At 44.4% G+C, this 16,008-nt stretch overlaps 1 protein-coding gene across 2 annotated transcripts in view; it reads right to left on the minus strand.

Moving 5' to 3' along the window:
• Positions 1 to 16,008, minus strand: part of DCTN1-p150 (dynactin subunit 1) — a 64,355-nt gene that overhangs the window by 40,940 nt on the left and 7,407 nt on the right. The gene's annotated exons all lie outside the window — the stretch shown is intronic.

The raw sequence follows: 16,008 nt of genomic DNA on the forward strand, positions 1-16,008 counted from the left end.
CTCCTCAAGGCCACTTTAAAAACACGAGATCAACACCAAACCTGAAACAAGAAAAGAATTCTAAGAATTACTTTTTTAAGTTGATGTGCAATGCTGATGTAAACAAAATCAAATGGACCTTTTCAGAAAGTTGTGCGGACCTCTATACTCGTGGGCCTTTACTGACTACGAAGCAAAAGCTACAGGGTCGGAGCTTCTGGACATGTATTCCTATGCAAAGTAGTCCATGCGAATATGGCATCGGTTTCGGTTTGGGTTCTCCAAACTTGCATAGCTCCTTTACTTTAGTGAAGACAAACACAGTTAACTCAGCCTGAGTTTCTGAAGCTAGCACCATATGTATCAAGTTCTGAATTTTAAGGGAAAAAAAGTTGTTCGCCTCATTTAAGAGTAACATGTAATTAATCCAGAGATATTTACGGCAAAGTTGCTTGCAGCGCAACTTTATACTTCTTTCACAGTGAAGCATGTTAAGAAGAATTTCACAACTGTTTCCTTGCAGCGGCAGTGTGGTCATTATTGAATGTCAGCCAGAGGGCAGTGAGCAATGCAGTCTCCATCGGAGCCCCGAAGCAGCTGTGTGACCACCACATTGGTGAGAATGCAAAACCAATGCCGGAGTGTGTAGAGCCAGTGCAGCATAACTCAGCTCGCTTACTCGTTTATACACACCGATGGTTGTGAGTTCCATATGTGTTTGCCTGGCTTTTGCATACCTGTTGCAGACACTTCTTTTGTGTGCTTCGACAGCCATTTGTTGCTGCAGTTGGACATCAGACTCTCAAGAGAGCTGACAGACAGGACAGCAGGCGACAAACACTCACCAGAAGATGCAGGCACCATTATGCCTTTGAGAGGTGCGCAAAACATGCGACAGTCTTGCATGTGGGAAAACTCAAAAGGGCAAACTAAGAATTTAAATAGACCAGTGAATCGGATGTACTGTTTCAAATTACATGCTGTAGAAAACAAAACAATTCTTTTCTCTATTTCCCACCAAAGAAAACAGGGACGAAATTGCGGGACTACTTCCAGTAGCAGTGCCACAGGTGATCTTAGGTTCTGTAGCTGTCACTTGTCTGTCAGTATAGCAGCAGCCCGCCGAGGAGCCAAGGTGAAAGCACAGTGGCTCCACTGTCATTTTGTACTGCCATGCATTTGCACAGTTCTTGTAACAGACGCAGGCATCATCCAGCCTTTTTCTGCTGTTCTTGGTCAGCAAGTGGTGTGTGAAGCTCCCTGAATTTTCTTTTTTTTTTTTTGTAGATGTGAACAATTATGCATTGTGCCTTGCGGCTCCACAAGTCATGTTAGTCACATTTTTTACTTGTATTTGTAATACTCAAAATTACCTTGTGCAAACTGCATATGCATGCTTTATGCGACACTAGAAGATGACAAATAAGATAATGTGCCTTATCTAAAAGCAAGAATTTCACTCCTGCAGTTTGCTAGCAACAGTGATGGCTACACCATGAGTGGAAACCGAGTGTTACAATTCCAATTTGGCAACTTTCAAATAAATCCAAAGTAACTTGTTCTTGAGCAAATTTGTGCTTAAGCTTACTACACATATTGCTCAAATAAATGCGTTGAAGGTTATGTGGTTACAATATACAGGCTAGTACTGATGACCAAACTGGAAAGTTATTATTAGCACATTTCATTCATTTCATCCTGTAAACAAACAATGCCAGAAATCTTCAGAAGACTAAACATAGCATGGCATGAGCTGAAGATTGACATGACTTGAAGAGGTAGCCATGCCTGCATGTACAATTTTATAGTTTAAGCTACAATCATAGAAGTGGTAAACATATAGTGTTTCAATTGGCTTTTCAGTCCTCAACCAGCTGAATCAGCTTTCCCCTTCGTTTAAGCAATAATGGCCGCACATCCTGACTGCACTGTACCAACGGTGATAACTTACAAAATTCCCTTAGACATAGAATGTCCTACAGACGTAAAGCACAGGTGGTTGCTTAAATAGGGGAATGTGACAACACATAAACAAACTACTGACCAACAAAAGAGTGCTTTACCGTGTACTGCAAAACATGCATATGTGTTCTGCATTTCTTAAGAGATAGGGTTGCTGGAAGGAACAAAAATAAAGAGAGGGAAAGAATGGGAGTGAATGGTTGGATGCCCCTAGGAGAAACTTCCAAGAGAAATTTTATTGGTTTCATCTTATTGGAGTAGAAACAATAGATCTCATACACTGGTATAACTGATAGCCTGTATTGGCCTACTGCATTATGAAATAGACATTGATAAAACAGACAGCCGGTATTGGTCTATGAAACAACAGACCAGATACACTGATAGCTTGTATTGGTCAGTTAGCTTATGAGTGCACCGGTGTAGATAGGAGCATGGTGTACCAAAGCAGTTTGTTCTACAAAGGTGCATTAATTGTTCATTTTAAGGCGAAGCATTCTAGGCAAACCCTACCAAACTTTGCTCATTATGGCTGCTTCTGCTGTTATGCCAAGAAGCATATATAGCCTTATCTGTAGTACCCCTACAGATGTGCTGGCAGCCAGCTCTGTTCTCTACAAAATGACATAGCGAAACAACAAACAGTAGCTAAATATCCTCAGTGCAACAAATATACAGCCTGGAATGCATAATTCCTTTATTAAAGCAAAGCTTTCTGTGCCTTCATTCTCTATGTTTGGCATGTCTGCTTGGTCGGCTTCTTGCAGAGCCCTGCTATCCATACAAGTTTAGGTAATGATCACTACTGCCATTGCACCTATTGGGACACATAAAGCATTTTATTTGTCCAATATAAGTTTATAATACTACTTCTATTGGTTAAATTGGGACCCATAAAGCATTTTATTTGTCTTATAGCACATTGTATTGCACTGTAGAAGAAGCTACAAGACCGGCAGAAATCTCTATGGGACCTGTACATTTCAGTATTGGACCCATAATTCTTGTATAGTACCAATAAAAACTTCTATTGGACTCTTCTATAAAGTGCACGCTTAATAAAAAAAGGGCAATGTCTGTGTGAGCCACCCAAAGTTAGCTGCGTACAACACCTTATACAAGACAAAGCACAACTACATTGGCAGGGCAGCTGCTCGAATTCGATGAATAACAATGAAAACAGTACAACTGCACCAAGAAAACCAACAAGCTCCACGACAGTGGCAAGAAAGTGAAGATCAGGAAGTGTGATTTTACCTGTGTAGTAGCTAAGGCCTAATAATGCTGCTTTGTCATGCATGTTTGATCATTTTATTTGAGAGTTTGTGGACTACAACTTCAAACAGCTAAATGTGATGCAAACAGGATGCTTTCTCAGGAGCACACATGCCAATTTCCTTCAGTGAACAATGTCAGTGTGATCGCACATTGCAGCCCATGTCAGGAGTCAGCAGGTAGCACGGGGAAGGCACACTATGCCCATTTTCCCAGTTTCCCCAACGTTCCTGCAACATTGCAAAGCGCACTTCTCTTCCCAAGACCCATCGGATAAGGAGAAATAGTCGTCCCTCCCCAAGGGGGGCTGCCCCTTTGCACAGGTAAAAATGTATAAGAGAGCATTCTCAGAGGAGACCCTCTCTGTGCTGGACAAGCATATCTGCCTGCCAGCTGTGAGTGACCCCTCACCCCATCGCCTGACACCACATGTAATGAAGTGAGCCTATTTAGTGCCTCTTACAGAACGGACTTTCCCTCTGCAAATGTTTATTCCTTATTACTCTCGAAGCAATAAATATTGTTTCAGCTGACTCCGATGGTTGCCTTATTCACCCGAACCTGCCGAGCTGCAATTACCTGTGCTATGGGTTGGGGACACTCTACGGAACTGTGTGAGGCTAGATCAGAAGCTCATCTTCAGCCCCAGCTGCATGGAGTTATCTCCATAGTTTCTGTTTTAAAAAAATAAACCGCCATCAAGAGAGAAAAAAAAATTGGCAAAGACACTTAAGGCTGATTACGTGTGGGAATGTGAAAGCATTATAGTCTCTTTAGTTAAAATCTTTTTTTTTCCACGCATTCCTTGTTCGTGCAAGCTCTTTCCTGTTAGGAGAATGCCATCAAACTTGAGAGTAGGAAAAAATTGAGAGGCAGACATAGACAAAGTGATAGGAAGGTGGCTCAATTTTTTCCTACTCTCAAGTTTGCTGGCATTCTCCTAGCATAACCATGTACCAACTAGCCCAACAGGCCACTCTCATGAACTCTTTCCTGTATTCTAACTGTGCCTCAGCAAGGCCAAATCAAAATGCGCCAAGCATCTCAAACCGCTCGCTTGCCGGCGAGGAGTGCATAACTTGAAGGACCGCTAAGTGGCGTTCAAATAGACATTACTGCTTTTTATTTTTATACACTCATTTTATACACTCATGACATGGCGCCATCTTCTCCTGATTGGCTACACCGTCAGGCGCCCAATGACGCATGTACTAGCCACACCTTTAGTCGACCAGAACTGTGGAGCCGCCTTGGCTTCAGGGAAGAGTTCTCAACTTACACCCCAGAGGCTCGAGTTCGATTCCCACCCAGATAAACATTTACTGAATTTTCTTTTCAAAGTATTTAATTTACTTTGTTTATAGGAACCTCCCTTAGAAATTTGACATCAATTCGGGCATTTTGTGACATGTTTTTACTCTGCACCGTCGGCCATTTTTGGTACCATCTTTTGGTCACGCCAACTACGCTGACATATTTTTGCGTAATGGGGCACATAATACTTTCACATTAAAATAAGTCGAGAGCAAAGGTGGCGGACCAGACAGCAAAGGGCATATCAAGGTGCAATTTTAATGTCTATTCCTGCAATAAATTATGCACAAATGCCACCACAGCCTTCTTCTCGCAACCCATTGTCAAACATACCTTTCTTTACAAGGCATTTTCAGTAAGGAGATTCTTTCCTCTGCAAACATACAGCTGATCAAAAAAGAAATAAGAAACAGGTAAAAGCTACATGGCCAGTACCAGAAACGGCTGACTGGTCTTTACATTTTTGTGACAGGGTCTACCTGCATGAAGTGCTTATTGTTCTATGCCTATTGGCCTTACACTGAAAGATTGCTGCTGCTTTAAATCAATTTATAGCGAAGTTTCAAACTGAATACACTTCCTAGAGGAACGTCAGCAATGATGGTCCCTTTCTATGGAAAGGCTCATTAAAGTGGCACCCTAACCAATTTTTTTAATGCTATTAGCATTCTTTGGGAACTTCAAGTTTGTAGTATGTTTCTATGAACATCTGCACCTAACCTCTTTCCTGCCTACTTGGGCCACTGGGTAAGTCCGTGGTCAAATGGGTAGAGCATCAAACTGCTCTGCTGAGGGCTGGTTTCAAAAGCAACCGTTGGACCAACTTGGGTCAGTGGGTATGTAACTCTGGATATGCGGTGCTCTCCAATGAACCTCCTTGATGTCAACTTGGGTCACCAGGTATTTGCCACTGTGTATGCACCACAAACCAAATGAGCAATTAACAAAAGTCCCAAGATAATGAACACATCAAGGACGTATGTAGGTGTGGATGGAGTAAGCCTGGCTTACCAGTCAGCAGTCAATGCTTAAAGCAATGCCTGTTGTCGATTCAGAGGTAACCTTTAGATAGTTATGACTGTGATCTATAGCCTCAAAATCTAAACTAATAGGAATGAAGTTGGGTTCATAAATTGGGTTCATGAATGCTGTCACTGAGAAGTATGGCTAATTGATATATACATTGGAAAGCAATGGACATTTATGCTTTAAGCCCTCTTCAACTCAGCTTTCTATAAGATGGTTGTTATAAACAAATCATCTGTTACCCACTGACAATTTGAATGAGAAGGAGGTAGCCAATTAACAATTATTTTTAAAGGTATGGATGGTCTATGCCTAGAGAATGAATATGTTGCTGTATGTTCCCCTTGCTTCAAATTGCTTTGCGTACCTTTTTGACCTTGAAAAAAAAAAACTGCAGACTTCAGTGACCCCTTTGCAGAGCAGCTTTTATCAACCACATGTGAAATGCCCGTGAATAATATGTGTCTCAGTATTGCTTCTCTTTTCGATAAGCAATGCTAACGATTCATTAAAAAAAAAGTCTTCTAATAATTTACAACATTTACTAGGGATGGAAACATCGTCACTTGCATGCAGAGCTCATAAAATATACAGGGTGTCCCAATTAACTATTATACACTAAGATTTTTTAAAAAAGCAATTACGTTACTCAAAGAAAACCTATGGCATATTGTTTACAGTATAGTGCAGTAGCCGCCAGCAATTATTTTGTTACTGAGATTTAACTGGATAATTGTAATTATCTAACTCAAGACATACTTTCCTAATTACCAAAGTGCCAACGAAGCACTAGTAGGCACAGCCAAAGGACATCTAAGTACTAATTTTTCTTAACTGATAAATAAACCCTGCAAAATATGAAAAATACCATGTGAATGCGCTCCCAACCGCATCATAAAGCAGCGCCCTCAAACGGACTCCCTCTGTTAACCAGAACGACATAAAGGAAATGAAGAAAAAACATTGTGATCGAGCTAGTTCCTTATTTTCCATGCCTCGGCTAAAGTAACATGTCGCGTTTGGTGTTAGTTTGAAACAAGCTTTGATAGCTGTTGTCTTAGCGTAGATAAAGTGCACGGATCTTTTTTTCTTCCTTTTTTGCCATAATACCTATCACCACAAAAAAGTATTGACAACATCAGTGCAAAGGTTTAAACGTGCCAGCTTAAACCTTTGCCGATTATGAGTCACCGGAATGTTTGACTAACATCACGTGCACAGACAAGGCCAATTTTTGCAGAAATGCCCAGGTAAATTTGCATAATGCACACTATTGAAGGGACTCCAATCCACGCTGGGTAAAGCGCAATCGGCACCACTACCTGTGGTCGTTCAATGTGTGGCGCAGAATTTATGCCAGTGCTATAATCAGTCCATCTTCTTGTATCACACATCGACTGGACAGCGTTAGTGGACAAAAGTGTTTCGTCCCAGTCACCATGTCTTTCTCTAATAAGCAGAAGGAAAACATGATGCTTGCCTTGGGAGCCGCAAATGGCAACAAGAGGAAGGCCACAAATACATATCAGTCATGGAAGTGTGGCGGCAGACCAAACGCATCAACTATCAGAAATTATGAAAACCTGAGACAAACCTGCAGCTTCCAGAAATGGTGGAGGACTTAACTTTTGAGTCCTAGCCTATGCAGGAATGTTCTAGAATTTATGGCCTGAAACCCTCATGCTAGTGTGCGTGACGTGGATGCCCAGGTACCAATTTCCAAGTCATCAGCTTGAAGGATTCTAAATTACTCTGCCTTTCACCTACACCACCTTAACCAGCACCAATGCTTGGAAGATAGGGACCTGCAGAATCGTCTAGATTTCTCGAATTCAGTTCGCACAAAAACCGATGAGTCACCGAACTGAGTAACATCACGTGCAATGAAAAGGCCAATTTTTGGCAGAAATGCCCAGGTAAATTTGCATAATGCGCACTATTGAAGGGACTCCAATCCACGCTGGGTAAAGCGCAATCGGCACCACTACCAGTGGTCGTTCAATGTGTGGCGCAGAATTTATGCCAGTGCTATAATCAGTCCATCTTCTATCACACACCGACTGGACAGCGTTACGTGGACAAAATCCTTGAAGGAGTCGTGGGTGAGCTTCCCAGCGACGTCCCGCTGACACGCCCACTGCTGTGGTATTAGCAAGATGGGGCACCAGCACACAGCAGCAGCCGGGCACGAAACTGGCTGGATGCGTCTTTTCATGCACAATTGATTGGAAGGCATGGGCCTTTAAATTGGCCGGCTAGGTCACGTGACCTCTCTACACTAAATTTCTTTCTTTGGGGTTATGTGAAAGATTGTGTTTATATGATCAAAACGATGACATTAGATGAGCTCAAGGCAAGCATAACAGATGTCTGCCGTAGAATTCCAGCATCAGTCATCAAGAAAGCCCCTAAAGATGTGATAAAGCGGACTCAATACTGCATAGCTGCAGAAGGAGACCTATTCGAATATGTCCTCTAGGTAGCAGCTGCTGTTCAACTGCGCTTATGAAATCATAGCTAATAAGGGCATACTGAAATCTGATGTTTCTTTTCTATTTATTTATTTTCGTGCAGACATCTCGACTGCCAATTCGGCTCATTTAGAAGTGGTACATTAACTTTTTTTGAAAGCATCGGTTTTACCATTTCTCTACACATGGATCGCTTCCCAGTCTGTTTATTTCGCTTTTTTTTTTTTTGCCACGAACATGTTCATGCAGCAGGTATACACTCTCATGAAAAATAAAACTGTCATTTCAATTTAGCTGTGGTCCGAAGCAAGTTTCTGCCACGAAATATAGCCATATAGCTGATGCGGTGCGAGCAGAGTCGGGATTTTGAAACATTCTCTCCTATTGCATTGTTTTTCATGTTTCGTGTGTGGTCAGAGCGACACTTCGGCCACATTATCGAGGGGCCTTTGTTATCAATGTGATCAGTCGGCCTTGAGAGACAGATAATAAGTGTGACATAGAAGTGAGAGGAAGGAATAACTGCAAAGTCGTGGAACCTGCTGTTGGTACTCCTTTCGTACCGTTATCAAGGTGATGCGCTGCCCCTTCCACTTTGAAACAGGCTAAGCAGTTGCCTTCAATCAGCTTATTTGAGGGCACTGCTTTATGATGCGGGTGGGAGCGCAGTCACGTGGTATTTTTCATATTTCATGGGGTTTATTTATCAGCCGGAAAAAATTGTATGCAATTAGTACATCGCTCAAAGCACAGCAGGTAGATGTTATTTGGGGGTGCCTAGAAATGCCTCATTGACACTTTGATAATCAGGACACTACATTTTTAGTCAGATAATTAACTGCAATTACCTAATTAAATCTCAGTAACGGAATAATTACTGGCAGCTACTCCACTGTACTGAAAACAATATGCACTAGGTTTTCTTCGAGTAATGCAATTGTTCTTCTTTTTAAGTCTTGTTGCGTGATAGTTGGTACATCCTCTATAATTCACTCAGTAACCGAAATGAGGCCAAACCAGATTCACTCAAAATACGAATCAACAGCAGTCATGCGCAGTAGCGCTTATACTCGAACTCACAGAAAAAAAAAAAGAGGGAGAGAGAGAGAGAGCCTGCAGTTTCTCCGGAAAGGCGAAGCAGTATTACTGATAGCCAAACCTGCCGTGGTTGCTTAGTGGCTATGGTGTTGGGCTGCTAAGCACGAGGTCGCAGGATCGAATCCCGGCAGTGGCAGCCGCATTTCAATGGGGGCGAAATGCAAAAACACCCATGTACAGTAAAGCCTCGTTAAACCATACCCGCTTAAATAGTAGTTTCATTTTAAGAGTAGTAAAGTCAAATCCCTGACTCAGTGGCCATTGAATATAATGTGTTTTCTGTCCCCACAAACCGTACCAGGTTATAGTGTATGTATTGGTTAACACGTAGTGTTTCTACTTTTCGTAGCACAAACACAGCGGTGGGTCGTCTCCATCGGGCTGCCTGGCAGAACAAGCCTCAGAGATCAGAACGGCCTCCAAGCGCCCTGTGCGTTTGTGCGTGAAGCCACATCAACATCATTTCGGCGCCGTGCGCCGTGCCAGAGAGCATTGTGGCGTCGTGCAAAAAAGGACTCGCGTCATGCCATAGATTGGATAAAAAAGACACCGGGTGCTCAGCATAGAAGAAAAATTAGGCATGATTCGTGCTATTGAACATGACAAAGAAGTCGGCGCTGGCACGCGACAGGGATCTACTGTTGATTACAGTGTGTGGCATTTGGAATGCGAAGTTGCTGTTCGGCAGCACTGCTGCGACCGCGAAGAGATGTTGGCAACGAGGTTCGACTTCTTGCCATCATTGCCTCGGTTCTTGTCGAAGTGTCGACTAGCGTCAGTGATGAGGACGACATGGAAAGCGACAGCATGGGCGATTCAGGCCCGACAGTGGCAGAGGCTGCCCGTTACGTCGGCCTCGTGAATGTAATCGTCGCGACGAGAACAGCACCCCGCAATGAAAAAGACGCCCTGCGACTTCTGCAGCGCTACCACCCATGTGCACAGAGAACATGAAACGCCAACAAGCAATCTGCCATACGAGTGTTTGCCGAGAAGAGGGGGCTGGCTGAAAAGCTGGCTCGCAGCTTCATCAAGTTTGAGACCGCTGTCGTCGCTGCTAGGCCTTCGCAGCATCAATCGAAAATATCACTTTTGTCGCGCGAATTGGATAAATAATGCATGCTTTTTTTTTTTCTTTCATCACACTCTCCGAGTTCCGTTTTTGACAGGTAAGTGGGCAATCTCATGCTATTTCGGTTAAGCAATACTACTGTTTAGTATGTACTTCTTCCAAGCTCTTGCCAACTACAATTTAACGAGGTTTCACTGTACTTAGATTTAGGTGCACATTAAAGAACCCCAGGTGGTCCAAATTTTCAGAGTCCCCCACTACGGCGTGCCTCATAATCAGATCGTGGTTTTGGCATGTGAAATCCCATAATTTCAAATTAGTGATAGCAAAGAATACGAGAATTACACGAAGGAAGATTACACCTCCAAGAGACGCCAGATTCTTGGTTGTGCTAGAGCACTCAGGCTGTGAAATTAAACTGTCTCCTCCCACAACGTCTTGATAAATGTTCATATAAGACCATCACGAGAACAATTCTTTGAGGTTACACGAAGTTTCTTCAAGTGCAACTGTTATATATACATATAATCATATCGTGAGAAGCCAACAAACAAGGACACCAAGGAAAACATAGGGGAAATTACTTGTACTTACTAACTGAATTAAAGAAATGATAAATTAATGGCAATGAAAGTGAATGAAGAAACAACTTGCCGCAGGTGGGAAACAATCCCACGTCTTCACATTATGCGTGCGATGCTCTAACCAATTGAGCTACCGCGGCGCAGTTTTCCCATCCACTTTCTGAGGTATTTATCTGTTACTACGAGAACTAGCCCTGGGAGTGTTAGTCAGCACCACCACTCACAAACCTTGGCGGCGGATGTCGAAAATCCTTTCTGCCGCAGGCATCACGAGTATGTGACCTTTTTGGGTGAGGGCCACTGGTCAATAAACCCACACGTACTACCTGAAGGCATCACAGACAGCCAGGTGGAAAAAAGAAGAGAATGACGGTAGCCAAGCTGCCTTGGGACCCCTCTCAAAATGTGCCTATCAACCAGATTCATCTGATTCTGCATTAAACACCTCGTGTGTAACGTTTGGTGGAGCTATGCTGGGTAACTCCCACGACCTACAACCGAGCCATCAGCACAAGAACTACGCCGAAGCTGTTGCCTTGCCGGACTTTCGCCGTCGCGCTCAATCATGGCCACAGAGCAAAATACCCTCCCCAGCAGTGCCTTGATGAGCCTAGTCCCTATCCAGCACTACCGAGAGCCACGCACGTTCTCAGCGAAGGCAGAGGAAGATGTGGATGAGTGGCTAACCCATTACGAAAGGGTAAGCCAATACAATAACTGTAATCCTGCCAGTCAGCTTAGGAACGCTGTTTTCTTCTTTTCTGGCACGGCGTTGGTATGTTATGACGACCATGCAGACATGCTAACTACATGGACACGCTTCACTGAGGAGATCAAGAAGTGTTTCGGTGACTCGGACGCAAAGAAGAAATGTGCGGAATTCACATTAGCCCAGAGAGCTCAGGTACCCGGCGAGACTTGCACTACCTATATCGAAGAAATTTTGAAGTTGTGCCGAACCGTCAACCCTCACATGACAGAGGAAGATAAAGTGGGGAACGTCGTAAAAGGAACAGTGGAAGACATGTACAATTTCTTCATAGGTAAAGAGAACTTGAACACAGAATCAGAACTGATACGGCACTGCCTTACGTTTGAGGCGCTGAAGACTCGTCGAATTACACCAAAGTTTGGATGGCTGGCCAATGTAACGACCATAGCAAGTGTTGACACGAGTCCTCCGCCTCCAGACCTTTCGTCCATCATTCACCAGATAGTCCACGAGGATTTCCAGCGACATGACGAACAGGCACGTTATGCGGCGCCACGTTGCAGCTCCTCCGTTTTCCGAGACACTTTTTGGGAACCCCCTTCGGCTACTTGGAACCACTCAGTGAACGTCACGGATCTTACCAGCTCCAGACACAAACCGCATTACGGTACGACCGAACCACCACGCAATGATTTGCCCTCTCAACGTTTTGATCCATGCCCACGCAACTTTCGTCCACGAAGACTTGCCGCTACCTACGACTTTCAAGGGGAGAGCCTCGTTACCCTCAACCAATGTCTTCGGCAGAATACTTCAATCTGCATTCTGAAGTTCGCCCTTTGCCAATGTGTTACTTCTGCGGCATGCCTGGCCATATAGCTAGGTACTGTAGCCGACGCCGAGCATCGAACTACGGACCGTCAGCGCAGACTATGCGATTTAGCGGTCATACACTGCGCACTCAATGGCCAGGAGACTCCACTTCAGGAAGCCACTTCCGAGAGGACCGATGCACCACCCAGGAGACCTACTTTGGAGAAGAAAGAACCCAAAACCACTACCGCTCCCCTGCCTCCAACCCTACTCTGACGCCACCACCAGCCTACCAAGCCTCCCGATCACCATCCCCTCGGCTGCGATTCACGTCATCATCGCCTCGGTGCCGTTTCGTGACGCCCCCGCTGGGAAACTAGCCAGCGCAGCCAATGGAGGTGAGGTCGCTGGAAAATGTGCGCTGCCGATTCAACTGCCTCCAACTATTTTCATGCTGAAGAATAAGGTTCATGTACTGATTGATGGGGTCTCTACAATGGCTTTAGTCGACACGGGAGCAACTGCCACGGTCATGAGTGTGGGGCTTAAAGGCCTTCTGGGACGCAAGGTTATGTTTTGTTGGGACCAGTGCACAAGTTTCCATGGAGTCAGTGGTGTATCATTATACCCGGTTGCTGTCTGTAACGTGGATGTGTCCTTGGGTGGGAAAGTTCTTAATGCAGAGTTTACTGTTCTTCCTCGCTCCTCGCATGACGTGATTCTGGGGATTGACTTTTTGCAATCGTGAGGTGCCAATGTTGACTGCCGTACGGGTTAACTCAGTGTCGACACCAGCGTTTCGCCTGTGCTCTTTGAAGGTTCAGCTTGCCCGGAGAGTTCGTTGTGCGTGTCTGAAGATACAGTTGTGTCCGCCTTATCCGCGATGCGTGTTGCCGTCGCCTGTTCATCTCTGACTCCTATCTTGTTCGATGCCGCAGTGGAGCCTGTACATCGGAACTGCCTCAAGAAAAACATGTTAGTTCCGCACTGTGTGGTCTCGGGAACCAATGGATGCGCGGGGCTGTGGGCACTAAACTGTTCTACTGAAGCGGCAGTGCTACTTCAAGGACTAAAGATTGCCACGTTTCAGGAAGACTCGCCCGTATTGGTGGCAGTACTTACAGAGCTACCCGATGGAGGAGCAACCAGTGTCTCGAGCCCCGGGAGCTTGAAAATACTTTCCATGATTGATAAATCACTCAGTGATCACAAGCGTCGAGTGTCGATGGCCCTGCTTACGAAACACACCTCGGTATTCGACTTTGGGCAGCACGATGGCCCGCCATCGATTCCTGCATCCAGAACTCGTCACCGCATCAACACAGGAGCCGCCCAGCCAATCCAACAAAAACCCTATCGTGTGCCTCCGTCAGAACGCAAGATAATCAGCGATCAAGTTAAAGAAATGCTATGCAAAGTCGTCATTCGAGAATCATCTAGTCCTTGGGCAGCCCCCGTGATATTGGTGAAAAAGAAAGATGGTACGTGGCGATTCTGCATTGATTATCGTCGCCTAAACGCCATTACTAAGAAAGATGTATATCCGCTCCCACGAATTGACGACGCCATCGACTGCCTCTTTGCGGCATCTTACTTTTCCTCTATTGATTTACGGTCAGGTTACTGGCAAATTCCTATACACAAGGACGAAAGAGAAAAGACAGCATTTGTAACTCCCAATGGATTATTTGAGTTTAACTTGATGCCTTTCGGGTTGTGTAATGCGCTCACAATGTTCGTAAGGTTCATGGACACGATATTACGCGGCTTAAAATGGGAAGTTTGCATGTCCTACTTAGACGACGTTGTGATCTCTTAAACACTCTTAAAAACATTTTCACGGAATCACCAAGAGTGGTCTGTCATCACTCGAGGAATCTGCGTGACCTAGTAACCTCTTCCAAGACTATAGCGATTGCTCCTGCTGGTTGTCATCCCTGCGATAAGCCCCGTTGTAATGTTTGTACACATATGGCCACATCAAAGACTGCTATAAGCACAGCATCCAATTTTTCTGTTAAAATCAACGGAAACTTCACTTGCGACAGTACTAACATCATCGATCTGCTGGAATGTTCAGCGTGTCATATGCAGTATATCGGTCAGACCGAAACATCCTTCCGTATTAGATTCAACAACCACAAAGCACACGTTAACAGCTTGCCGCACCTTCCATTGTCTAAACATGTTCGACTGCCAGGTCATACGTTTGACAACATCAAAGTAACAGTAATACAATCAGATTTCAAATCGCACCACGATCGAGAAGTATGAGAATCCTTTCTCATTCATAAATTTAACACTGTGTCACCTGGTATCAATGAGAGCGTAGGAAAAATGTCATGCCTTTCTGCCATATTTTGATGTGTATGTTCTTGTACAGAATTGACAAACCATGCCAAATCAATTTGTTCCTAGTTTTGCCATGTCGCAATTGATATGATTCTGTAACTTCATGTACAATCATCGTGATACCATAATGATATTTCACACATATCATTTATCGTGCTCAAGTTATACTTACTGCTGCACTTTTTCTGTTACAGTAAAAGCTCGTTAATTCGAACCGCAAGGGGAAGCCGCTTCAGTTCGAATTAACGAAAGTTCGAACTAACGAAAGTGAAGGAGAGCAACAGTACACTGCGATTTGGAAGCAGTAGGGCATGCCAGAAATTTGGCATGTCAGAAAGTGATGGCGTGTGCTGCGGGCACACGCCATCTTCAAGTCGAAGCTCTGGGTCCGACTGTGCCACACCACCGATGTCCACCGAAACGAACGTTAGCCGAGGCTTAACACCGTCACAATTAATCGCGACGGCTGATACCTCCTAAGCTGAAAACAGAGGTGCACAACCGATGAAGACTGCCGAGACAAAGACGCTGAACATGTGAAGGTGGCGAAGGCCTTATTCGTTGGTTCTTGATTGCAAGCGCAGCTGCGACGTACTTGATTCGCTGTGTTTTGGTGCTTGCCGTGCCATCTCCGCACATTAGCAGCTGCAGAAGATTTGCAAAGCCTCCGAGATTCGCAATGGGCAAGAAGTCTCGGAGGTTACGTAGAACGGAGAGGCGGCAGCCGCCGCTGCCTTCTGGCTGACCCCGCGCCGGTTAGATTTTTTTCCGATTTTGCCTCCACTCGCCGTTCTCTCCGTTCCGGAGGCAATGCAGCGTTGTGTGTAGGCAGTTGGCGCGCTTCTCTGGCCGTGTACCAGGCGAGCGTAGTTCGAATTATCCGTGAGGGAACCTTCTCTCGTTCGAATTAACGGACTTTTTTATACATAGACTTCTGTGGAGCTTGGCCGGACCAAATCGTACAGTTCGAATTATCCATAAATTCGAATTATTGAAGTTCAAATTAACGAGCTTTCACTGTATCATTTTCAAATGTACATGTGCATGTACTGCTGATTATGCCCATGTGCGCATGCCTATAAAAGCGGGTACGTACTTGTATCTGTGTTTATTCTGACGAAGGCCATGCCATGGCCGAAACGTTAAACATGAAAAATGCAATTTTCGTAAGTGTGCTCCTTCGTTTCTTCAACTACCTATGCATCGGACCTACAGAACAGTTCCTTAAATTTATTTATATATATATATATATATATATATATATATATATATATATATATATACACACACACACACACACACACATGGGGTTTGGAAAGCTGGTCGGGCCCCAGTCCCCCCCGGAAAAAT

Source organism: Dermacentor variabilis, unplaced genomic scaffold (assembly GCF_050947875.1).
Source record: "Dermacentor variabilis isolate Ectoservices unplaced genomic scaffold, ASM5094787v1 scaffold_12, whole genome shotgun sequence".
Taxonomy (NCBI): domain Eukaryota; kingdom Metazoa; phylum Arthropoda; class Arachnida; order Ixodida; family Ixodidae; genus Dermacentor; species Dermacentor variabilis.